General features: G+C 40.4%; 1 protein-coding gene and 1 long non-coding RNA gene across 16 annotated transcripts in view; one reads left to right on the top strand and one right to left on the bottom strand.

Annotated features, from left to right (window-relative positions):
* Positions 1–306: 306 nt before the first annotated feature.
* LOC127620735 (synphilin-1-like) overlaps positions 307–25,451 on the bottom strand; it is a 108,272-nt gene continuing 83,127 nt past the window's right edge. Inside the window, exons 11-13 of one of the 14 annotated variants that reach the window (XR_007967790.1) lie at positions 1,350–1,441; positions 615–706; positions 432–523 (exon numbers count right to left, since the gene is read on the bottom strand). The gene's annotated coding sequence lies outside the window, so the exon portion shown is untranslated. Of the gene's footprint in view, positions 524–614; positions 707–764; positions 982–1,040; positions 1,258–1,302; positions 1,442–25,451 lie in introns of those variants that run through there. The other 13 variants (XR_007967788.1, XR_007967785.1, XR_007967796.1 and 10 more) reach the window with 13 other exon arrangements.
* Positions 9,065–25,451, top strand: part of LOC127620747 (uncharacterized) — a 95,969-nt gene continuing 79,582 nt past the window's right edge. Inside the window, exons 1-2 of one of the 2 annotated variants that reach the window (XR_007967801.1) lie at positions 9,065–9,141; positions 9,228–9,571. This is a non-coding gene — a long non-coding RNA (uncharacterized LOC127620747). Of the gene's footprint in view, positions 9,142–9,227; positions 9,658–25,451 lie in introns of both variants that reach the window. The other variant, XR_007967800.1, reaches the window with a different exon arrangement.

Here is a 25,451-nt window from a genome sequence, read left to right as displayed (position 1 = left end):
ATGGTCTTAATAAAGTGCCCGATGTGGTCTGCTGTCGCCATCTGCCTGATATCATCAAATAGTTTATGATGTGTCCAGAAGTGTTGATTATTCATGAGATGTTACAGACATTACATCATAAATTAGCATAATTAATTCAGATTCAAAGTAACATCCAGCATCATCCAATAAAATGACACATTATAAATGTTGAATCTATGTACTGATGATCATTGAGTGATCCAAACATCATCTGCAGCCTGAAACTGAACTTTTGATCCGATTTTAGGAGTGAACGCACTTAACTGCATAGAGAGCTCTAGGATGCTCCCTTGCTCCCTATTTAGTGCATGACTTAACCTCCAGTGTGCTGTCTGTCTGCACTGGTCTCAGAACAGTTATAGGAGAGCTATAGGATGCTCCCTTGCTCCCTATTTAGTGCATGACTTAACCTCCAGTGTGCTGTCTGTCTGCACTGGTCTCAGAACAGTTATAGGAGAGCTATAGGATGCTCCCTTGCTCCCTATTTAGTGCATGACTTAACCTCCAGTGTGCTGTCTGTCTGCACTGGTCTCAGAACAGTTACAGAGAGCTATAGGATGCTCCCTTGCTCCCTATTTAGTGCATGACTTAACCTCCAGTGTGCTGTCTGTCTGCACTGGTCTCAGAACAGTTATAGGAGAGCTATAGGATGCTCCCTTGCTCCCTATTTAGTGCATGACTTAACCTCCAGTGTGCTGTCTGTCTGCACTGGTCTCAGAACAGTTACAGAGAGCTATAGGATGCTCCCTTGCTCCCTATTTAGTGCATGACTTAACCTCCAGTGTGCTGTCTGTCTGCACTGGTCTCAGAACAGTTATAGGAGAGCTATAGGATGCTCCCTTGCTCCCTATTTAGTGCATGACTTAACCTCCAGTGTGCTGTCTGTCTGCACTGGTCTCAGAACAGTTATAGGAGAGCTATAGGATGCTCCCTTGCTCCCTATTTAGTGCATGACTTAACCTCCAGTGTGCTGTCTGTCTGCACTGGTCTCAGAACAGTTATAGGAGAGATATAGGATGCTCCCTTGCTCCCTATTTAGTGCATGACTTAACCTCCAGTGTGCTGTCTGTCTGCACTGGTCTCAGAACAGTTATAGGAGAGCTATAGGATGCTCCCTTGCTCCCTATTTAGTGCATGACTTAACCTCCAGTGTGCTGTCTGTCTGCACTGGTCTCAGAACAGTTATAGGAGAGCTATAGGATGCTCCCTTGCTCCCTATTTAGTGCATGACTTAACCTCCAGTGTGCTGTCTGTCTGCACTGGTCTCAGAAAAGTTATAGGAGAGCTATAGGATGCTCCCTTGCTCCCTATTTAGTGCATGACTTAACCTCCAGTGTGCTGTCTGTCTGCACTGGTCTCAGAACAGTTATAGGAGAGCTATAGGATGCTCCCTTGCTCCCTATTTAGTGCATGACTTAACCTCCAGTGTGCTGTCTGTCTGCACTGGTCTCAGAACAGTTATAGGAGAGCTATAGGATGCTCCCTTGCTCCCTATTTAGTGCATGACTTAACCTGTGAGTTAAGTGATGCATTAAATATAACCACATTAAAGATGTGACGCATTAAATATAACCGTATTAAAGATGTGACGCATTAAATATAACCGCATTAAAGATGTGACGCATTAAATATAACCACATTAAAGATGTGACGCATTAAATATAACCGCATTAAAGATGTGACGCATTAAATATAACCGCATGTGACGCATTAAATATAACTGCATTAAAGATGTGACGCATTAAAGATGTGACGCATTAAATATAACCGCATTAAAAATGTGATGCATTAAATATAACCGTATTAAAGATGTGACGCATTAAATATAACCGCATTAAATATAACTGCATTAAAGATGTGACGCATTAAATATAACCGCATTAAATATGTGACACATTAAATATAACCACATTAAAGATGTGACGCATTAAATATAACCGCATTAAAGATGTAACGCATTAAATATAACTGCATTAAAGATGTGACGCATTAAATATAACCGCATTAAAGATGTGATGCATTAAATATAACCACATTAAAGATGTACTAAAGATGTGATGCATTAAATATAACCGCATTAAAGATGTGACGCATTAAATATAACCGCATTAAAGATGTGATGCATTAAATATAACCACATTAAAGATGTACTAAAGATGTGATGCATTAAATATAACTGCATTAAAGATGTGACGCATTAAATATAACCGCATTAAAGATGTACTAAAGATGTGACGCATTAAATATAACCGCATTAAAGATGTGATGCATTAAATATAACCACATTAAAGATGTAACGCATTAAATATAACTGCATTAAAGATGTAACGCATTAAATATAACCGCATTAAAGATGTGACGCATTAAATATAACTGCATTAAAGTTGTGACGCATTAAAGATGTATATAACGCATTAAATATAACCGCATTAAAGATGTGACGCAGTAAATATAACCGCATTAAAGATGTGATGCATTAAAGATGTGACGCAGTAAATATAACTGCATTAAAGATGTAACGCATTAAATATAACCGCATTAAAGATGTGACGCATTAAATATAACCGCATTAAAGATGTGACGCATTAAATATAACCGCATTAAAGATGTGACGCAGTAAATATAACCGCATTAAAGATGTGACGCATTAAATATAACCGCATTAAATATGTGACGCATTAAATATAACCGCATTAAAGATGTGACGCATTAAATATAACCGCATTAAAGATGTGACGCATTAAATATAACCGCATTAAAGATGTGACGCAGTAAATATAACCGCATTAAAGATGTGACGCATTAAAGATGTGACGCAGTAAATATAACCGCATTAAAGATGTGACGCATTAAATATAACCGCATTAAAGATGTGACGCATTAAATATAACCGCATTAAAGATGTCATTAAATATAACCGCATTAAAGATGTGACGCATTAAATATAACCACATTAAAGATGTGACGTATTAAATATAATCGCATTAAAGATGTAACACATTAAATATAACCGAATTAAATATGTCATTAAATATAACCGCATTAAAGATGTGACGCATTAAATATAACTGCATTAAAGATAACCGCATTAAATATAACTGCATTAAAGATAACCGCATTAAATATAATTAATATGAATAATTCCCAAGTTATAACTTATTATAATGTGTATTGTGAAACATTATGAATGTAGTTTAATGCATTATAAATATGGACTTCATAGAAAGAATAAGTGTCACCAAAATCCTTAATAAGTGTAAATAACTAAACGAAAATCTAACACACAGACACAAGGTCATTCAAAATCCAATTAAGTTTCGTTTGAAGTGCGTAAATCTGCCAATTCTGACTAACGAAGTCAGAGATTGAAACCCGGAACAACACTGTTCACACTAAACAACACTAAACTACTGTACTGTGAGATAAAAATCCCAAATTCAACGTGCCAAAGGCCAAAAGCAATCCATTCTAAAAATGTGGCTGTAGCCCCAGAAATCAATAGAGCGCCGTCTCTTTCCTCTGAGAAGACACCTGCCGGACAGCATTGATCGTCTCCTCAGCAGCTTCCCGCTACGCGTCACCAATTGTCTGCCTTTTTCTCTTTTGCCTGTTAAAATATGGTCACAAATTTACAAAAGGGACTTGTTCTCCCTGACCCCGGTGAGGTGCCATCACTCAGTGGAAAAACATTGTGAAAATATCAGAGGGAAGAGCCGTCCGACAGGGGAGCGCTATAAACAGCGTAATGATTTCCCCAGAGTTTCTGCCAAGAGCCGGTGTCACCGAAAGCACCGTAAATGGTGACATATCCTCACTCAGGATCGTGGAGAAATCGAACCCTGACATTCTTTTTAGGGCCCGAGACTCCTCATCAGCCAATTACCACGGTAAGCGGAGAGCGCACTGCTCTGCCGCGAACCTTCAGAGATTATGACTGCGTACGCTGCCAAAACAGCTTCAACTACACGCAGCTCAGGGCCCTGCCGCCCCGAGGAACCATTTATAAACCAACTGAAGACGCTTTGGTTCAAACACCCTCGTAATAGGACTTCTTTGCAGACTGCCACCCGAAATGAACGGCGTGTCTTGACACAGACAAAGAAAAAGAGCAGAGCGCACTTCCTCTTCACACAAGAAAAACCCTTAAATACCGTGAAACGGCGTTGACAGAGTTTAGTTGTGGAGGATAGATGTACGCAGTTAGGTGGGTGATCAGGGTAATGTTTAATCATTAAAATGAAGCGTTCACACCACAGACGTTGTGTTAAATGCATGCACAGCGCCACATTTATCACGACCTCAGAAGACGAAAAAGAAGCATTGCTGAATAAATCAGCCATTTCAGGCTGGACAGAGAAATTCAGCTGAAGATGCTGGAAACAGCGGGTCACTGTTGTCCAGCAAGTACCAACATGTTTGAATACCACGCTGCATATTCCCAGCGCCACTAATCATGTTATAAAATAACACATTGAGCAGAAAACTGCAAGCATCTATTTAAGTGCAAAAGATCTGCTTCTCTAGCGACAAACAGGGGAACGTTTCGTCTGGGCCAAATTAAAACAGATTGCCGTGTCCGAAGGCATTTTGGAGACGGAAGACGTGATGGTCTGTGGATGTTGTCCTCGATGCATCTCCAGGATAAAAGCTAAAGCGGTTTTACAGCAGGGCTCTCTGTATTTGTCTGGTTAATGTGAGAGCTCGTCTCTAGGATGTGTGGAGGGGCTCGTTGGCCATTCCCTCTGAAACTAATTAGTGCTGTAGTGCTGAGGTTCGGGGAGAGCAGTGATGGGGAGACGGGGGGCTGGAGTGAAGGGGATTCACTGAGAGAACACAAGAGAAGAGCAGTCACCCTTTAAACAATGCACGCCGAGAGCTAACCTGACCACAGCATCACAGCCTCATTATGGGCAGATAACTGACTGATCATTTCCATTCAGTCATGTGATGCTCGGCCTGTTGAAAGCGCCATTCATGTTTCTCTGAGGTGATGTGTGTCGAATATTAAAATGAATGGGACATATACACTCACCTAAAGGATTATTAGGAACACATACTAATACTGTGTTTGACCCCCTTTCGCCTTCAGAACTGCCTTAATTCTACGTGGCATTGATTCAACAAGGTGCTGAAAGCATTCTTTAGAAATGTTGGCCCATATTGATAGGATAGCATCTTGCAGTTGATGGAGATTTGTGGGATGCACATCCAGGGCACGAAGCTCCCGTTCCACCACATCCCAAAGATGCTCTATTGGGTTGAGATCTGGTGACTGTGGGGGCCATTTTAGTACAGTGAACTCATTGTCATGTTCAAGAAACCAATTTGAAATGATTCGAGCTTTGTGACATGGTGCATTATCCTGCTGGAAGTAGCCATCATAGGATGGGTACATGGTGGCCATAAAGGGATGGACATGGTCAGAAACAATGCTCAGGTAGGCCGTGGCATTTAAACGATGCCCAATTGGCACTAAGGGGCCTAAAGTGTGCCAAGAAAACATCCCCCACACCATTACACCACCACCACCAGCCTGCACAGTGGTAACAAGGCATGATGGATCCATGTTCTCATTCTGTTTACATCAAATTCTGACTCGACCATCTGAATGTCTCAACAGAAATCGAGACTCATCAGACCAGGCAACATTTTTCCAGTCTTCAACTGTCCAATTTTGGTGAGCTCTTGCAAATTGTAGCCTCTTTTTCCTATTTGTAGTGGAGATGAGTGGTACCCGGTGGGGTCTTCTGCTGTTGTAGCCCATCCGCCTCAAGGTTGTGCATGTTGTGGCTTCACAAATGCTTTGCTGCATACCTCGGTTGTAACGAGTGGTTATTTCAGGCAAAGTTGCTCTTCTATCAGCTTGAATCAGTCGGCCCATTCTCCTCTGACCTCTAGCATCAACAAGGCATTTTCAGCCCACAGGACTGCCACATACTGGATGTTTTTCCCTTTTCACACCATTCTTTGTAAACCCTAGAAATGGTTGTGCGTGAAAATCCCAGTAACTGAGCAGATTGTGAAATACTCAGACCGGCCCGTCTGGCACCAACAACCATGCCACGCTCAAAATTGCTTAAATCACCTTTCTTTCCCATTCTGACATTCAGTTTGGAGTTCAGGAGATTGTCTTGACCAGGACCACACCCCTAAATGCACTGAAGCAACTGCCATGTGATTGGTTGATTAGATAATTGCATTAATGAGAAATTGAACAGGTGTTCCTAATAATCCTTTAGGTGAGTGTACAGTTATTTGATATGAACAAATGTGTGTTCCAGTGAGTCACTTCCAATGCAAGTCAATGGGGTTTAATCTGTAAACATTAAAATACTGTTTCAAAAGTATAGACACAAGAGATAAACAATATGTGTGTTAACATGATTTTACTGTCATTAAATCACACACTGACCACATCTGTGTGAAGATATGGACAATATTACAACTTGGTTACCATGATGATGTAATGCCAAAACCCTAAAACCCCATAATGATGATTTAAACAGCTTTACAGCTCAAATATTGCACAAGTTTGAACAGAATAATTAATGTAAGTGCTTTTATAAAATTATAAGCGTCACATTTCTGTCTTTAAACCTCCAAAAATTGTCCCCCATTGACTTCCATTGTAAGTGCCTCACTGGAACACACATTTGTACTTTATTAAAGAAAAGGAGGAACGAGTCGAAATTCATTTTTCAACACAAATTCTGTCGATTGAGCTTAAAGCAACAGTTCACCTAAAAATGTACTCACCCTCATGCCATCCCAGATGTGTGACTTTCTTTCTTCAGCAAAACACAAATGAAGAATATTTCAGCTCTGTAGGTCTGTAGTGGAGATTTTTTGTAAAACAGGACTTGACTATCCCTGGGGACTAAAAACGATCATTGTTTTAATTCCAGTTCAGAAGATCCGCAGCCTCCTTTCCAAATGGTGACCGGTAGAACATAATAAAAGGACGATTAATAACGTTCTTTTTAAAATGACGGGTGGGTGAAATACCAATCACAGAGTTGCCAAATGAATTAATGATATAAAACATAATTTTATTATTATTTATTATATTATTATTATTATTAAACAAATAAATCAGTAAACAAAGTTAAAACAAAATCACAAAATGTGAGATATATACTGCCCTGCCAACTCAGTCTTGTGACAAGTCTTAATTATAGTATGAATGTGATTACAGGTTAATGACATACAGTGGCAATAAAAAGAATGTGAACCCTTTTGAATTATCTACATTTATATATACATTTGTCTTAAAATAGTTTGCCAGTATGCTCACCATAACATCTGGTTTGTTCTTGTACACACTAAATACATCATTCAAACATTCACAGTGGAGGTTGGAAAAAGTAAGTGAACACCTATAATAATGATATCAGCAAAAGCTAATTAGAGTCAGGAGTTGGCAATCCTGGCATCTAATTAATGAACCGAGATTGGAGGTACGGGTTTGAGCTACTTTGACTTACAAAAAGCACTTAAACATTTTGAGTTTGCTATTCACAAGAAGCATCTTCTGACGTGGACCATGACTCGCAATAAAGATCACAGAAAGGGTTATAAAGTTATCTGGAAGAGCTTAAATATTCATCTGTCCACAGTGAGACAAACTGTCTATAAATGGAGATTATTTAGTACTATAGGTACTCTCTCTAGAAGTGGCCGTTACATATTCATCTGTCCACAGTTAGACAAACTGTCTATAAATGGAGATGATTTAGTACTATAGGTACTCTCTCTAGAAGTGGCCGTTAGATATTCATCTGTGCACAGTTAGACAAACTGTCTATAAATGGAGATGATTTAGTACTATAGGTACTCTCTCTAGAAGTGGCCGTTAGATATTCATCTGTGCACAGTTAGACAAACTGTCTATAAATGGAGATGATTTAGTACTATGGGTACTCTCACTAGAAGTGGCCGTTAGATATTCATCTGTGCACAGTTAGACAAACTGTCTATAAATGGAGATGATTTAGTACTATAGGTACTCTCTCTAGAAGTGGCCGTTAGATATTCATCTGTGCACAGTTAGACAAACTGTCTATAAATGGAGATGATTTAGTACTATAGGTACTCTCTCTAGAAGTGGCCGTTAGATATTCATCTGTGCACAGTTAGACAAACTGTCTATAAATGGAGATGATTTAGTACTATAGGTACTCTCTCTAGAAGTGGCCGTTAGATATTCATCTGTGCACAGTGAGACAAACTGTCTATAAATGGAGATGATTTAGTACTATAGGTACTCTCTCTAGAAGTGGCCGTTAGATATTCATCTGTGCACAGTGAGACAAACTGTCTATAAATGGAGATGATTTAGTACTATAGGTACTCTCACTAGAAGTGGCCGTTAGATATTCATCTGTCCACAGTTAGACAAACTGTCTATAAATGGAGATGATTTAGTACTATAGGTACTCTCTCTAGAAGTGGCCGTTAGATATTCATCTGTCCACAGTTAGACAAACTGTCTATAAAAGGAGATGATTTAGTACTATAGGTACTCTCACTAGAAGTGGCCGTTAGATATTCATCTGTGCACAGTTAGACAAACTGTCTATAAATGGAGATGATTTAGTACTATAGGTACTCTCTCTAGAAGTGGCCGTTAGATATTCATCTGTGCACAGTTAGACAAACTGTCTATAAATGGAGATGATTTAGTACTATAGGTACTCTCTCTAGAAGTGGCCGTTAGATATTCATCTGTGCACAGTTAGACAAACTGTCTATAAATGGAGATGATTTAGTACTATAGGTACTCTCACTAGAAGTGGCCGTTAGATATTCATCTGTCCACAGTTAGACAAACTGTCTATAAATGGAGATGATTTAGTACTATAGGTACTCTCACTAGAAGTGGCCGTTAGATATTCATCTGTCCACAGTTAGACAAACTGTCTATAAATGGAGATGATTTAGTACTATAGGTACTCTCACTAGAAGTGGCCGTTAGATATTCATCTGTCCACAGTTAGACAAACTGTCTATAAATGGAGATGATTTAGTACTACAGGTACTCTCACTAGAAGTGGCCGTTAGATATTCATCTGTCCACAGTTAGACAAACTGTCTATAAATGGAGATGATTTAGTACTATAGGTACTCTCTCTAGAAGTGACCGTTAGATATTCATCTGTCCACAGTGAGACAAACTGTCTATAAATGGAGATGATTTAGTACTATAGGTACTCTCTCTAGAAGTGACCGTTAGATATTCATCTGTTCACAGTTAGACAAACTGTCTATAAATGGAGATGATTTAGTACTATAGGTACTCTCTCTAGAAGTGGCCGTTAGATATTCATCTGTGCACAGTTAGACAAACTGTCTATAAATGGAGATGATTTAGTACTATAGGTACTCTCACTAGAAGTGGCCGTTAGATATTCATCTGTCCACAGTTAGACAAACTGTCTATAAATGGAGATGATTTAGTACTATAGGTACTCTCACTAGAAGTGGCCGTTAGATATTCATCTGTCCACAGTTAGACAAACTGTCTATAAATGGAGATGATTTAGTACTATAGGTACTCTCACTAGAAGTGGCCGTTAGATATTCATCTGTCCACAGTTAGACAAACTGTCTATAAATGGAGATGATTTAGTACTATAGGTACTCTCTCTAGAAGTGACCGTTAGATATTCATCTGTCCACAGTGAGACAAACTGTCTATAAATGGAGATGATTTAGTACTATAGGTACTCTCTCTAGAAGTGACCGTTAGATATTCATCTGTTCACAGTTAGACAAACTGTCTATAAATGGAGATGATTTAGTACTATAGGTACTCTCTCTAGAAGTGGCCGTTAGATATTCATCTGTGCACAGTTAGACAAACTGTCTATAAATGGAGATGATTTAGTACTATAGGTACTCTCACTAGAAGTGGCCGTTAGATATTCATCTGTGCACAGTTAGACAAACTGTCTATAAATGGAGATGATTTAGTACTATAGGTACTCTCTCTAGAAGTGGCCGTTAGATATTCATCTGTGCACAGTTAGACAAACTGTCTATAAATGGAGATGATTTAGTACTATAGGTACTCTCTCTAGAAGTGGCCGTTAGATATTCATCTGTGCACAGTTAGACAAACTGTCTATAAATGGAGATGATTTAGTACTATAGGTACTCTCACTAGAAGTGGCCGTTAGATATTCATCTGTCCACAGTTAGACAAACTGTCTATAAATGGAGATGATTTAGTACTATAGGTACTCTCACTAGAAGTGGCCGTTAGATATTCATCTGTCCACAGTTAGACAAACTGTCTATAAATGGAGATGATTTAGTACTATAGGTACTCTCACTAGAAGTGGCCGTTAGATATTCATCTGTCCACAGTTAGACAAACTGTCTATAAATGGAGATGATTTAGTACTATAGGTACTCTCACTAGAAGTGACCGTTAGATATTCATCTGTGCACAGTTAGACAAACTGTCTATAAATGGAGATGATTTAGTACTATAGGTACTCTCACTAGAAGTGGCCGTTAGATATTCATCTGTCCACAGTTAGACAAACTGTCTATAAATGGAGATGATTTAGTACTATAGGTACTCTCTCTAGAAGTGGCCGTTAGATATTCATCTGTCCACAGTGAGACAAACTGTCTATAAATGGAGATGATTTAGTACTATAGGTAGTCTCTCTAGAAGTGACCGTTAGATATTCATCTGTCCACAGTGAGACAAACTGTCTATAAATGGAGATGATTTAGTACTATAGGTACTCTCTCTAGAAGTGACCAGTTAGATATTCATCTGTCCACAGTGAGACAAACTGTCTATAAATGGAGATGATTTAGTACTATAGGTACTCTCTCTAGAAGTGACCGTTAGATATTCATCTGTCCACAGTGAGACAAACTGTCTATAAATGGAGATGATTTAGTACTATAGGTACTCTCTCTAGAAGTGACCGTTAGATATTCATCTGTCCACAGTGAGACAAACTGTCTATAAATGGAGATGATTTAGTACTATATGTACTCTCTCTAGAAGTGGCCGTTAGATATTCATCTGTCCACAGTTAGACAAACTGTCTATAAATGGAGATGATTTAGTACTATAGGTACTCTCTCTAGAAGTGGCCGTTAGATATTCATCTGTCCACAGTTAGACAAACTGTCTATAAATGGAGATGATTTAGTACTATAGGTACTCTCACTAGAAGTGGCTGTTAGATATTCATCTGTTCACAGTGAGACAAACTGTCTATAAATGGAGATGATTTAGTACTATAGGTACTCTCTCTAGAAGTGGCCATTAGATATTCATCTGTCCACAGTGAGACAAACTGTCTATAAATGGAGATGATTTAGTACTATAGGTACTCTCACTAGAAGTGGCCGTTAGATATTCATCTATCCACAGTGAGACAAACTGTCTATAAATGGAGATGATTTAGTACTATAGGTACTCTCACTAGAAGTGGCCGTTAGATATTCATCTGTCCACAGTGAGACAAACTGTCTATAAATGGAGATGATTTAGTACTATAGGTACTCTTACTAGAAGTGGCCGTTAGATATACATCTGTTCACAGTTAGACAAACTGTCTATAAATGGAGATGATTTAGTACTATAGGTACTCTCTCTAGAAGTGGCCGTTAGATATTCATCTGTCCACAGTTAGACAAACTGTCTATAAATGGAGATGATTTAGTACTATAGGTACTCTCACTAGAAGTGGCCGTTAGATATTCATCTGTCCACAGTTAGACAAACTGTCTATAAATGGAGATGATTTAGTACTAAAGGTACTCTCACTAGAAGTGGCCGTTAGATATTCATCTGTCCACAGTTAGACAAACTGTCTATAAATGGAGATGATTTAGTACTATAGGTACTCTCACTAGAAGTGGCCGTCCAGCCAAGATGACTCAAAGGGAACACCGCAGAATGCTCAGTGAGGTGAACAAGAGCCCTAGAGTGACAGATAAAGACATGATGGAATCACTGGAACTGGTTAACATCTCTGTTCATGAGTCTACTGTACAGAAAACAGGTGTGTGTTCATGGTAGGACATCACAAAGGAAGCCGCTGCTTTCCAACAAAAACATTTATGTGCACCTGAAGTTTGTCAAAGACCATCTTGACACTCCACAACACTAATGGGAATATGTTTTGTGGACTGATGAACCCAATAGAGATGCAGTGGAATGACCTCAAGAGAGGCGTTCACACCAGACATCCTAAGAATATGTCTGAACTGAACCAGTTCTGTAAGGAAGAATGATCCAGAATTCCTTCTGAACGTTGTGCAGGTCTGATCCGCATCTATCGGAGAGGCTTGATTGAGGTTATTGCTGCCAAAGGAGGATCGACCAGTTATTAAATCCAGGGGTTCACTTACTTTCTCCACAGCACTATGAATGTTTAATGGGCTGTGTTCAATAAAGACATGAAAGATTATAATTGTGTGTTTGTTGTTAGTTTAAGCACATTGTGTTTGTGTACACTTGATGAGATCATATTTTATGACCAATTCATGCAGAAAAACACCTAATTGCAAAGGGTTCACATACTTTTTCTTACCACTGTGCATCAGATATTTGTATGGCTTTAATTAATATGGAACGAGGAACCAAATTTGTTCACAGATGGGTCTTTTTTTTCCTTAAAATAAAATGTTGTATAGGTGGCGTGCTCAAGTATGATGCCTGTATTGTATCAATTTAAAATTCTGTTTGTTTATTGGTTGGTTGTACCTCTTACAAATTCGCCATCTTGTATGAATTATTACGAGTAGTCATGAGACTATGCTGGCCCGACAAAGCCACAACGCAGTAACTATGCCAGTGAAACTGAGAAAAATGGCTTCAAAGTGTTTTGATTGTCCATTTTTGCATTCGGTTTTCACTAAATTTTAGCACAGTTGAGTGAAACCTGTCTGTCCCAGGACAGATTACAGTCTAAGAGACATGATTACAGTCATAAATCAATTCTGACAAACATTTTACTCTGTTTTTGCTTGGTGTGGCAGAACAGTTGTTGGAGTGCACAGTAAAATCACTCAACGCATGCATCAAATCCTGCGACGAGCACGTCCACCTGCCACTGAAAACTCTGATGATGTTTACAAACAGTGCCGTTTCATTGTGTCTCTGCATTTCCAGGAAGTGTTTGGTGTGGCGTGAGAATGGACAGGCCCGTTCCCCGTGCCCCCCGCCTGTCTCCAGGACCAGATCAATAGCAGCTGAATGCCATCTGCTTGGGGCAGCAGAATGCCAGCGCAAGCCCGCGCCATGCATCTTCTTCTATTGAAAGGTTATTTTTATGCGAGTAAACAATTCATCCTCTGGTCTCCGCGCGTTCTGCTCATTTACCCGCTCCCGATCGATACCATATGCAAAACGGGTGGAAAAAAAAATTGAATCCAAGGAGTGAAGCTGATGCGCAGGTGACAGCTAATCGATTAGCCTCTCCGCTAAACTGTGATGTGTGGTCAGTGTTTTATAGCTGTTCATGCAAATCTAACTCCCAACAATTCAAATCCTCCCTTTCTCTTAATGCCGCTGAGCTCCAGTGGGGAGATAAGACACTCCGCCAGAGGAGGATGTACTTTAGCTTCAATTAATGACACTGGCGCAGCAGTCTTGCTCCTGTTTTTTGGAGCGCACGGCCGAGGAAAGATGCATTTGATGGGATGACGTGTGGTTTTGGGGGTATCATCTCCGTCTGACCCCTCGGCTGCAGATATTTCCAATGCACGCTCCGCTGGCCGTGCTGAACCGGTTACGGCTCCGGGGGGGATTGTTGGAGTCTTATTAGATTTTCTGCAGTCCAGCTATTAGTGATAAATGTACTGCTGTATTCACTGTCAAGTTAATCAATGCTGCCAAAGTTTTGTTGACCTAACAGCAATCTATAAAGCAAAGCCTCTCCATTTTTTTCCCCTCACCGTACTCTGACAACTCTGTCCGCCGCGGGGGCCCTTTCGGCGGTCCAACGCTCCTTCAAAGAGGCCCGGCGCGCTCCACAAATTGAAATACTGTCTTTAAAAGCGGGGCAATTGCTGTGACACCTCGCCTGTCAAAGGAATTGTTTAAAAACCAGAGGCTCTCAAACAGATCCAGTTTGATGGTTAAAACACTGGCAAATCGATAACTTCACAGATGATAGAACGCTGTCAAGTGTTAAAAAAAAGCAGCATTTTCTTGACTTCAAAGCCCTTATTTTCAGCAGCTGTAGCGGTAAAAAGACACGAGCGGTGAAATCGAAGGACTGCAAGATGAAATAAGAGGCAGAGCACAAATGTATGGTACTGTCAGCACGCCGGCGCTAAAACAAACGACCAGCGCACACCTCAAACGCAATTATGGCCTTATGAAATATGAATTTCCATTGATTTTTTTTTACGCCGTTTCCCATGGTTACGCAGGTCTACGTATGAAATACTCGCAGTATAAATTATGAAAGCGTCCTGACATAATTTGTGTTTTGTGTTTGTCTATTTCCTTTTACTCTGGTGTTATTAATAATATGTTTTCAAGCAAAGGCAATCCCAGATAACTCATGTTGGTCCCCAGCTGCAGGGGTGCATGTGTTGTGTTCGGGGCCGTAACGGGGGGCCTGATGAGGGCCCATACGGCAGGAATTACTGCCGAGAGGGTGACGAGGCCGTAATCTGGCTGGAGAATACTGATTAACCTTGTTCAGGCAGTTGACAAATGAATTGCATCAACAGAGCAGGACAGCATTTATCACTGCCTATCTACACTTAGAGTCGCAGGAAAATAACAGGCTGGTGCTAATAAAGCGAAGCTGCGTGCCACAGCACATTATGTCACAGAGCGCCTGATATCCATCCTCTCTGATCACACACAGAAAATCAGACGTCTGTCAGAGTCTCAGAACAATATATATGTATAAAAGACAGAAAGAAGTACCACAAAATAACACAAATACAATAAATGCACTGTACAAAGTGCTAAAATACAATTGTTACCTTTCTACTTGATCTAACATTTGAAATTAGGTTTGTTGGTGTAATTAATGTATTCAAATTGATTCGGACATGTTAAATAACATTTTTGACTCACTTTAGATGTTACCACATAAGGCAATTTTTGGGGGTAAACATTGTTATTATATCAACAATTTCCATTGCATTTTCTTTGCTGGCTGCATACAAAGAGTCTGATTCACAAATGTTTTTTTTAATTGTTTTTTTAATATGAATTGGCTTCATGCAGTCCATTAGAAAGATTACTGAATTAATTTATGCATTATTTATTGCATGGAAGTCTATATGACCGTGTATTGAAAAGATACACATTCACAAAAGAGTTTTGTTGCAATAAAAGATCATTAAAAATTGCACTAAAATGTTACATTTAAATTAAATTATTTGTAATAAATACTGTTGATTTGTTTAGTATCAGTGTTGGGTGTAATCTGAATACAGAGTCATTAGTTACTGTAATATAATTCCTTTTTTAGTAAGTAAATAAATAAAAAGATTTTAAATGACACAGTAAGTACATTACTCTGGTGACACGTTTCTAAATAATATTATGTATGTAGAATACATTGGAAACGTGCTGTATGTGCATATGTGTCTCTGTGACAGCTGAAAGTTCTGTATGGACATTATAATCTAGACATACATTTTAATACAATTATTAATAAAACTTATGTGAAATGCATTTATGAAAGTAACTTAAAAGTAAATATTAGCACTGTGATTACTTTTTTGAGACAATATCCAGTAAAGTAATCTGATTTCAATTTTAGAAGTAATTAGTAATCTGTTATGGATGGCAGTATCATGTACATTAACTATGTTTCCATACAAGGATTTTAGTGCATTAAAATAAATCTGATGGAAACGCACATTAGAGCTAAAATGTCACAAATGTCGACATCATATTTTTCCGTTTAACTCAAGCACATAAACTCTGTGTCGAAACATCAAATGTCATGAAAAACTTGTTTGGAAACACTTTTTTCGATAAAATTGGTATTAATGCAAAAATGTAGTGTCACATGACAGAGTTTGCGCCAATCGTTAGCCTGTGTTACCATGACGACAGTATTGAAAGATAATTTATGGTACGTGATTATGGGTTGATCTTTACGGCATATAGAGCCGATCTGCAAACGGGACACTAACAGGAGTGCAACACAAATCTCTCGTATCATGCACCGGTCATCAACAAGTACAAGGAGAACAAATGATTGAACACTGTTTGTGATTAATACAATCGCAGTAATCATCTGTTTATTTATTAAAGTTGCTTTTACACACCATTCAGAATAATAGATCACAGAATTATCCACAATACAAAACACATCATTTCTGTGCACAAAGATGATGATTTAAATTAAGAATAAATGCAAAACACTTGAGAAAAGCTTCAGTACTTTCTTTTATTTATTTTTTTGGAACACTTGCAGCACAATTCTATTAAATTATTGTTTATACTTTTGAAGAAATGTCACCAAAATCCCCTGTATAAAATAAAATAAATTACCAAATTAAATAAAATATAATTTTAGACCTAAATATGCCTTTTCTGTACACAATGTTAAATGATCCGTACTCTGTTCTGGAGATGAATAAAGTCGTCTGAATGACTCTCAGAATGTTCTAGACTTTTCTCAAGATTATAAACTATCTGAACTATTTGTCCAATGAGTCACTTTCAGAAAACAGCTTTTGAACATTTTAAAACGTTTAAATACTTTAAATCGAACCCTCTTTACCTCAGATCACATTTACTGCTTCAGAAAATATAAATGACAACATTAAATTAATTTGAGATGATGATCAAGTTCAGTTGGGGGTTAAAAGTTGCGGGACATGATGCAGCTGTGATGGTGATGATTGGCTCTCGGGTCGTAACCGATGGCAACCTGTGATAGGTGCAACATCAGGACCGATATTACAGTCCCATCAGAAGAGCACCTGCTCACTTTTGCAATTCCTCCTCTTCTGATGCTTTTATTTGTTAATTATAATGACAGTAAACTGAATAATTTCTGTTGTCTCAATAATCTCAGAGGAGAAACATCAGTGACATCTGTGAGGTGAATTAGTGATAAACACACACTTCTGAATGAAACAGATTTCTGTTGCGCTAAACCAAAACTGACACGACAAAGTGTGTTTTTAGGCATGATGTCATCACACACACCATTATTATCCATAAAAGCCCGTTTGAATGGAAACCGGCAGAAGGCGGAAAATGTCCCTTTTTTTTTTTGCATTTTCACTTTGTCGACAACAAAGTAGCGCGACAGCTGGATGGAAACTAGGCTAGTGCTGGTACAATATGGTAAAAGCTTGTTATCTTTATAATATATTATGCTATTTATATGGTAGGCAACTCATAGGACGTGTCCAGTAAACATGATATTGACTTGGTAAGTTTTGGTACTTTTAAGAGATTTCATGTCAGTATTTAGAAAATGACTTTCAGTAAATAATCGTTCACAGACTCGCAGATGATCTTCATCACTGGCAAACGATTGAATTCATCTGCAGGTTTTGTTTCAATGAATTGTAAGTAAATATCCACTTCACTCAGCGTTGTTTTGCCTTCTGTTTTACTGCGTGACAAAATTCATTGAGAAGAACCGATTTAAGAGATTCTTTCACGCCTACATTGGGCATCGCTCCGATTCACCGATCCCTACCAGTATGCCAATAAGGCATTTAGTGCATGGTCTATATGTTCCTTAGGGGGCGCCACAACACGTTATAGGAATGCACAGGGCGATGTTGTTCGACGCAGATTGGACACATGCTAAAATTGGTTTGGTAGATTAGTGACCGCTATGCCCTCTAAGCAATGCCGCCTTGTGGGTTGACCGGTCCTGAGCACGTCTTCAATCAGTGCATTGTAGGTCGTTAAACCGGATCTCTCCAGTTTTAGCTTCTTTGCATTGGTTACCAGTTCATTTTAGGGTTGATTTTAAGATTGCATTTCTTACACGTAAAGCATAACATGGTTTGGCGCCAGATTATTTAGCAGAACGTTTAAGACCTTGTGAAACAGTCAGACCCTTTAGACCTTCATGCCATGAACCGTTAGCTGCCAATTAATGTACAATTTCAGGCTTGATTAAACCTTCTTTATCAAACATGAATTTAATCTGATGAAGTATCTTTAGTGTCATTCTCTGAAACGCTGCACTACTGATAAACCTGTGAATCATTTCCCACAAAAGGTCACTGATCTGACACGTTACAGTGCCATTTGCATTTAAGTGTGCATGTTATTGACCTCTGCGTAGAGCGTCCTGACTGTTTGCCATTAATGTGTTTGTGGGTGTGATGTGTTCGCTCAGCAAACGCTGCGACACTCAAATACCAAAGAACACTAATTGCACCTCCATTCCCTTTTGTTATTACACTTGCTTTACAAATCAACACCAGCAAGCAGACGCTCTAATTTCACTTCTGTAATGACGAATTAGAGCGCAATGGCCAAACAAATGATGACACAACTCGTGCTCAGCGGCGACTCGACGCTCATCCATTTTCCTTCATTTGGGGCATTTGTTTCTGGTGTATTTCTGCCACTTTGAAGGTAACTCACTAACAAGAACAAAAGCTCCCCGTGCACGTTGTCCGAACACATTTTGGGGAAATAAGGCCGATTGTGGGGGGCAAGGGAGAATTATTTTTCTTTATTAAGTGACCCGTGTCCCCGGAGAGACAAAAGAAAGAAAACAATTAATCTTTCTCTATTGGTTGGGTGCAGAATGGGCTCAGGCCGGGATGAAAGCAGAGTGTACCTGTGGCGGCCGGGAGAGAGGGGTAATTAGGCCTGGCCAGGGGAATAAATGGATTCCAGCTTCAAGTGTGCTGAGCTTTCAGCCGCTGACAGCGCTCTCACCCCCACAAATAACATCTCCAGCGTACGCTTCACCTATGAGCAAAAAAACAGGAGAATAATTAACAAGATTCAATGTATTAATTGCTGCAAGCCATTAAAAATGGCCAGAGAAAGTGCATTAATTGCCGTTCCTAACAAAGTGTTTAATCAAATTAAGGCAGAATGTTCCGTTCACAGTTGGATAAGCAGGAGAGGCAGTTTGCCGGCAAAACAAAACAAAACTAAACCCCAGTATCAATAATGTTTGGGGCTAAACGTCAGACAAACCGTTGGATTAAGGTTGTTTTGCTGGATCACACAGACTGCATGATCAGTGTGAAACAGTATTGCTCATGAAAGATGTTTATGAATATATATATGACTGTGTTTCTGTGACATAATAATATAGATATTAATTTTGAATTTGAGCAGAAAAACAAACTTGTGAAATGCATTTATGAAAGTAACTTAAAAGTAAAGATTAGCACTGTGATTACTTTTTTGAGACAATATCAGTAAAGTAATCTGATTTAAATTTTAGATGTAATTAGTAATCTGTTATGGATTACTTTTAGATTATTTGGATTATGGATCACTATTTTTGATGTCCTCCTCTTCAACAGTAATTTGAGGTGTTCCGCAAGTATCCGTGTTAGGGCCAATACTGTTTCCACTATATATGTTACTTCTTAGTTCAGTGATTTGACAACACAACATTCATTTTCATTGCTATGCAGATGACCTACAGATATATTTGTAGTTGAATTACAATGATCTGACTAATTTAAATGTTCAAGCATTATTTTATTATTAATGAAGGCATTAATTAAGGCATTATCTGTGTCCAATATGCCGCTCATCATCTTAGATGTACAAATAGAAAAGTCAAAACTATTTCCTATGTTTATTACATCAGAGCGACAGATAATCATAGTTGTAGTTTGTACATTTAAATAGTTATTTATACCTAACAATCCATGTTGCCGTAAAACTATATTACACCACACACACAAACTTTAAAATGCCCATATAATCCACTGCCAAACCCAATTTGTCAGTGCTTTGGTGCAACTCCGTTGCTTTTAAATGTGCTATAAAATACATTTTGACTTGACACCAATAGTTTGATTAGGAGATCCTCCCTTTAACCAAAATAAAACCAGCATCCCAGAAACTTAACGTGGACTTCGATTTCTCATTTGTAATAGCAGGATTCAAATAATTAAAAAATATTTATTCATCTGTTGTAAATTATAATTGTAAGGGGGTTAAGATGGGCAAGGAGGAGGCGAGAACCGGCTTGTCAGTATAAATAATATTTAATTAAACTCAAAACCAAAACACACAATCATAAACACACACATGACGGACATGCCCGTAATTCTCTCTCTCGAACCGCCTTTATCCCTCGCGCGCCCCATCAGGCCGATTGGGGACCGGGCGTGCGACACCGGCATGACCTACACTTTCCCTGGGGAGGGGCGTGCTTTGCGCCCCGTCAGGTCATCCCCGTCTTCTCGACCTGGGAGGAGACAGGAGGGGAAAACAACAACAACAAAAGACCACATCTGATCCCCCCCAATCCTGGATATGTGGTTACACATTTGAGTTGTTATAAATAGAGATGGTCCGATGTATTGGCCAAACATCGGTATCAGCTGATTAAAACAACTACTGTATCTGCACTACTGGACATCAGATGCAATTTAACAAGGTGCGAACTGCCATTAAAACGTACATAAATTGATGGACGATATATCAGATTTACCGATTAATCAGGGCCGATAGTAGCATTTTTGAGCTATCGGGTAAAAATCAGCACCGACAGTCTCCGATTTTTTATAATTTGTGGATTATAATTCGTTCCTCCGTGGCCAGCGCTGGAGGGTTCTACAGACTGAACTCTTTGGTTCTGCAGTTTAACAGTGCCCCCTAGAGGTTAAATAAAAAACAATCACTGACTCTTCATGGAGTTTGTTTTACAACGTGACTACTCTGTGCAGAGAAACAGACACTTTAAAGTCAGATTTAAAACTTTATTATTATTGTCTTGGTACAGTCAATCAGTCATGTAAGACAACCAAACGTGGTTTGATCATTCATTTGTTTATAACTAATCACTGCACTGGAGAATTGCATTGCTGACCAGGTTTAGAGGACGCTATCATTAAAGATAACAGTCAGGTCTCCTTAGCAACCAAATTGGCCCGGTTGCTAGGGAGGGTAGAGTCACATGGGGTAACCTCCTCGTGGTCGCTATAATGTGGTTCTCGCTCTCGGTGGGGCGTGTGGTGAGTTGTGTGTGGATGCCGCGGAGAATAGCGTGAAAATTCCTCACGTGCTACGTCTCCACGGTAACACGCTCAACAAGTCACATGATAAGATGCGCGGATTGACGGTCTCAGACGTGGAGGCAACTGAGATTCGTCCTCCGCCAACCCGGATTGAGGCGAGTCACTACGCCACCACTAGGACTTTGGGAATTGGACATCCAAATTAGGGAGAAAAGGGGAGAAAAACTAAATTATCGGTAGTAAATCTTCATGCTAATGTCAACCTTATGTGAAACCGCTGCCGTTCGGCTGTTCACTTGCTACAGAAGGCCAAGCACGAGCACAGTGCATTGTGGGAATGAGACGTGGACAGGGACAGAATTACAGTTTTGTTTTTTTACAAAAATGTTTCCCAATCTTTTATACTTTCTGACAAAATAAACTTCCGTCCAAGCTTCCGAACTTTATTACATATTATGTACAGCCGGTTAATCGCTATCAGGCCTGTTTTCCATCCACAGTTATCGGTATCGGCAAAACCCACTATCGGTTGACCTTGGACCGGCCAGGCCGATTAATCGCTATCGGGCCTGTTTTCCAACCTCAGTTATCGGTATCGGCAAAACCCACTATCGGTCGACCTCGGACCGGCCAGGCCGATCAATCGCTATCGGGCCTGTTTTCCAACCTCAGTTATCGGTATCGGCAAAACCCACTATCGGTCGGCCTCGGACCGGCCAGGCCGATTAATCGCTATCGGGCCTGTTTTCCAACCTCAGTTATCGGTATCGGCAAAACCCACAATCGGTCGACCTCGGACCGGCCAGGCCGATTAATCGCTATCGGGCCTGTTTTCCAACCTCAGTTATCGGTATCGGCAAAACCCACTATCGGTCGACCTCGGACCGGCCAGGCCGATTAATCGCTATCGGGCCTGTTTTCCAACCTAAGTTATCGGTATTGGCAAAACCCACTATTGGTCGACCTCGGACCGGCCAGGCCGATTAATCGCTATCGGGCCTGTTTTCCAACCTCAGTTATCGGTATCGGCAAAACCCACCATTGGTCGACCTTGGACCGGCCAGGCCGATTAATCGCTATCGGGCCTGTTTTCCAACCTCAGTTATCGGTATCGGCAAAACCCACTATCGGTCGACCTCGGACCGGCCAGGATGATTAATCGATATCGGCCTGTTTTCCAACCTCAGTTATCGGTATCGGCAAAACCTACCATTGGTCGAACTTGGACCGGCCTGGCCGATTAATCGCTATCTGCCTGTTTTCCAACCTCAGTTATCGGTATCGGCAAAACCCACTATCGGTCGACCTTGGACCGGCCAGGCCGATTAATCGCTATCGGGCCTGTTTTCCAACCTCAGTTATCGGTATCGGCAAAACCCACTATCGGTCGACCTTGGACCGGCCAGGCCGATTAATCGCTATCGGGCCTGTTTTCCAACCTCAGTTATCGGTATCGGCAAAACCCACTATCGGTCGACCTCGGACCGGCCAGGCCGATAATCGCTATCGGGCCTGTTTTCCAACCTCAGTTATCGGTATCGGCAAAACCCACTATCGGTCGACCTCGGACCGGCCAGGCCGATTAATCGCTATCGGGCCTGTTTTCCAACCTCAGTTATCGGTATCGGCAAAACCCACTATCGGTCGACCTCGGACCGGCCAGGCCGATTAATCGCTATCGGGCCTGTTTTCCAACCTAAGTTATCGGTATCGGCAAAACCCACTATTGGTCGACCTCGGACCGGCCAGGCCGATTAATCGCTATCGGGCCTGTTTTCCAACCTCAGTTATCGGTATCGGCAAAACCCACTATTGGTCGACCTCGGAACGGCCAGGCCGATTAAAAGCTTTCGGCCTGTTTTCCAACCTCAGATATCGGTATCGGCAAAACCCACTATTGGTCGACCTCGGACAGGCCAGGCCGATTAATCGCTATCGGGCCTGTTTTCCAACCTAAGTTATCGGTATCGGCAAAACCCACTATTGGTCGACCTCGGACCGGCCAGGCCGATTAATCGCTATCGGGCCTGTTTTCCAACCTCAGTTATCGGTATCGGCAAAACCCACTATTGGTCGACCTCGGAACGGCCAGGCCGATTAAAAGCTTTCGGCCTGTTTTCCAACCTCAGATATCGGTATCGGCAAAACCCACTATTGGTCGACCTTGGACCGGCCAGGCCGATTAATCGCTATCGGGCCTGTTTTCCAACCTCAGTTATCGGTATCGGCAAAACCCACTATTGGTCGACCTCGGACCGGCCAGGCTGATTAATCGATATCGGCCTGTTTTCCAACCTCAGTTATCGGTATCGGCAAAACCTACCATTGGTCGACCATGGACCGGCCTGGCCGATAAATCGCTATCGGCCTGTTTTCCAACCTCAGTTATCGGTATCGGCAAACCCACTAGCGGTCGACCTCGGACCGGCCAGGCCGATTAATCGCTATCGGCCTGTTTTCCAACTTCAGTTATCGGTATCGGCAAAACCCACCATTGGTCGACCTTGGACCGGCCAGGCCGATTAATCGCTATCGGCCTGTTTTCCAACCTCAGTTATCGGTATCGGCAAAACCCACCATTGGTCGACCTTGGACCGGCCAGGCCGATTAATCGCTATTGGCCTGTTTTCCAACCTCAGTTATCGGTATCGGCAAAACCCACTTTCGGTCGACCTCGGACCGGCCAGGCTGATTAATCGCTATCGGCCTGTTTTCCAACTTCAGTTATCGGTATCGGCAAAACCCACTTTCGGTCGACCTCAGACCGGTCAGGCTGATTAATCGCTATCGGCCTGTTTTCCAACCTCAGTTATCGGTATCGGCAAAACCCACTATCGGCGACCTCGGACCGGCCAGGCCGATTAATCGGCCAATTTTTGGCCACTATGTGATTGTCGCATTGGCTGATAATCATGTTAAATTGGCCGATCAAAAGAAGTGTTCACTTTCCCTTGTGTCAGTTCAAATATCAACCAATAGATCTGAAGAATAAAACATTTTATTCTCTTAAAACTTCACGTATCAAAATAAGTGTTCATTTCGCTTCACGTTTGTTTCGTTTACCAATTTAACGTGAACCTAACAAGAAGCTATTCATAATTCAGTTCATATGAATAATAACAGGATTTTCGGATACACACATTTTGCATCATTGCATCTCTAGTTGAATGAGTACAGATCGGCCATTACATGAACATGATTGTATTTAATGAAATGAAATTAATGCAATTGGATTATTTAATTAAATGTATCTGTATCAGCCAGAAGGTCAATATCGGTGCATCCCGACTTCCAAACCCCCTGTATTAAACATGTCGAAACCGAAATCATGTGACGACACATCTGTGATACTGTGAAGCTTTATATGACACATGAACACCTGAAACATGTTCACAGATTCGACCCGTTTCACACTCCATTAACAGAGCGCTCCATGTGTCCTACATTCCTGGGTCGGTTCTCCTAAAAATCTGGGCTCAGGAGAGACGAGCGAGTCCGAGCGGGCCTGATAGAAACAGTGATGGATTCCAGTTATTAGCAGATCAAAAAGATGGATGGCGGCCTGCTTTACCCAATCAACATCATCATCTAGATCTATTTAAAGATAGCGCTGTCGCTAATCAACTTATTTAAGCTGCTGATAATATCAGAGCGCACAATAATCTGCCGTTCTGTGCCACATCTCCACGCTAATCGATAAAATCACTTGAGCGGGTGTAAAGCGAGGTAAGTAACGACTCTCCCGGTCATTAATATTATTTAACACTCTTCAGCACGCTTAATGAAGAAGAAAAACAGGAGCCTCACCACTACTGCAGGACATCACAACATTCACACAAACACACACAGTGTGAATCAGTCGAACATCACAATGCACACATGATCAAAGGCACTAGATGACCCTTCTAATGTCGGCGATGACGTTAGGACTGATATTGTTACGGCATTAAACACATATCAGCCCCAGTATCTTTTATTCCATAACTATCAAATCATATTTGTCAAACACTCTGAGAAAACAAACATTGTTTTAATTAGTATCCTTGTCTTGTATTCCAATAAAAATATCCAAACTTTCTTAAAACGACATGCATTTATTGGACAAGCAAAATGGCATTAGATATAAAGTGTTGTTTTGGGAGAAATCCAACAACATTGAGGGATTTATGCTTAAAACAAGAAATTAAATGTGCAAATAGGGTTAGAAAAATACATTTAATTCACAGGGAAATATAATTTTTTTGTACCACAATAACTACGTTTCCATCCAAGGATGTTTT

The sequence above is a fragment of the Xyrauchen texanus genome, chromosome 27 (assembly GCF_025860055.1).
Source record: "Xyrauchen texanus isolate HMW12.3.18 chromosome 27, RBS_HiC_50CHRs, whole genome shotgun sequence".
Lineage (NCBI taxonomy): Eukaryota > Metazoa > Chordata > Actinopteri > Cypriniformes > Catostomidae > Xyrauchen > Xyrauchen texanus.
Note: the sequence above shows the minus strand (reverse complement) of the source record. Positions and strands in the feature narration are given on the sequence as shown.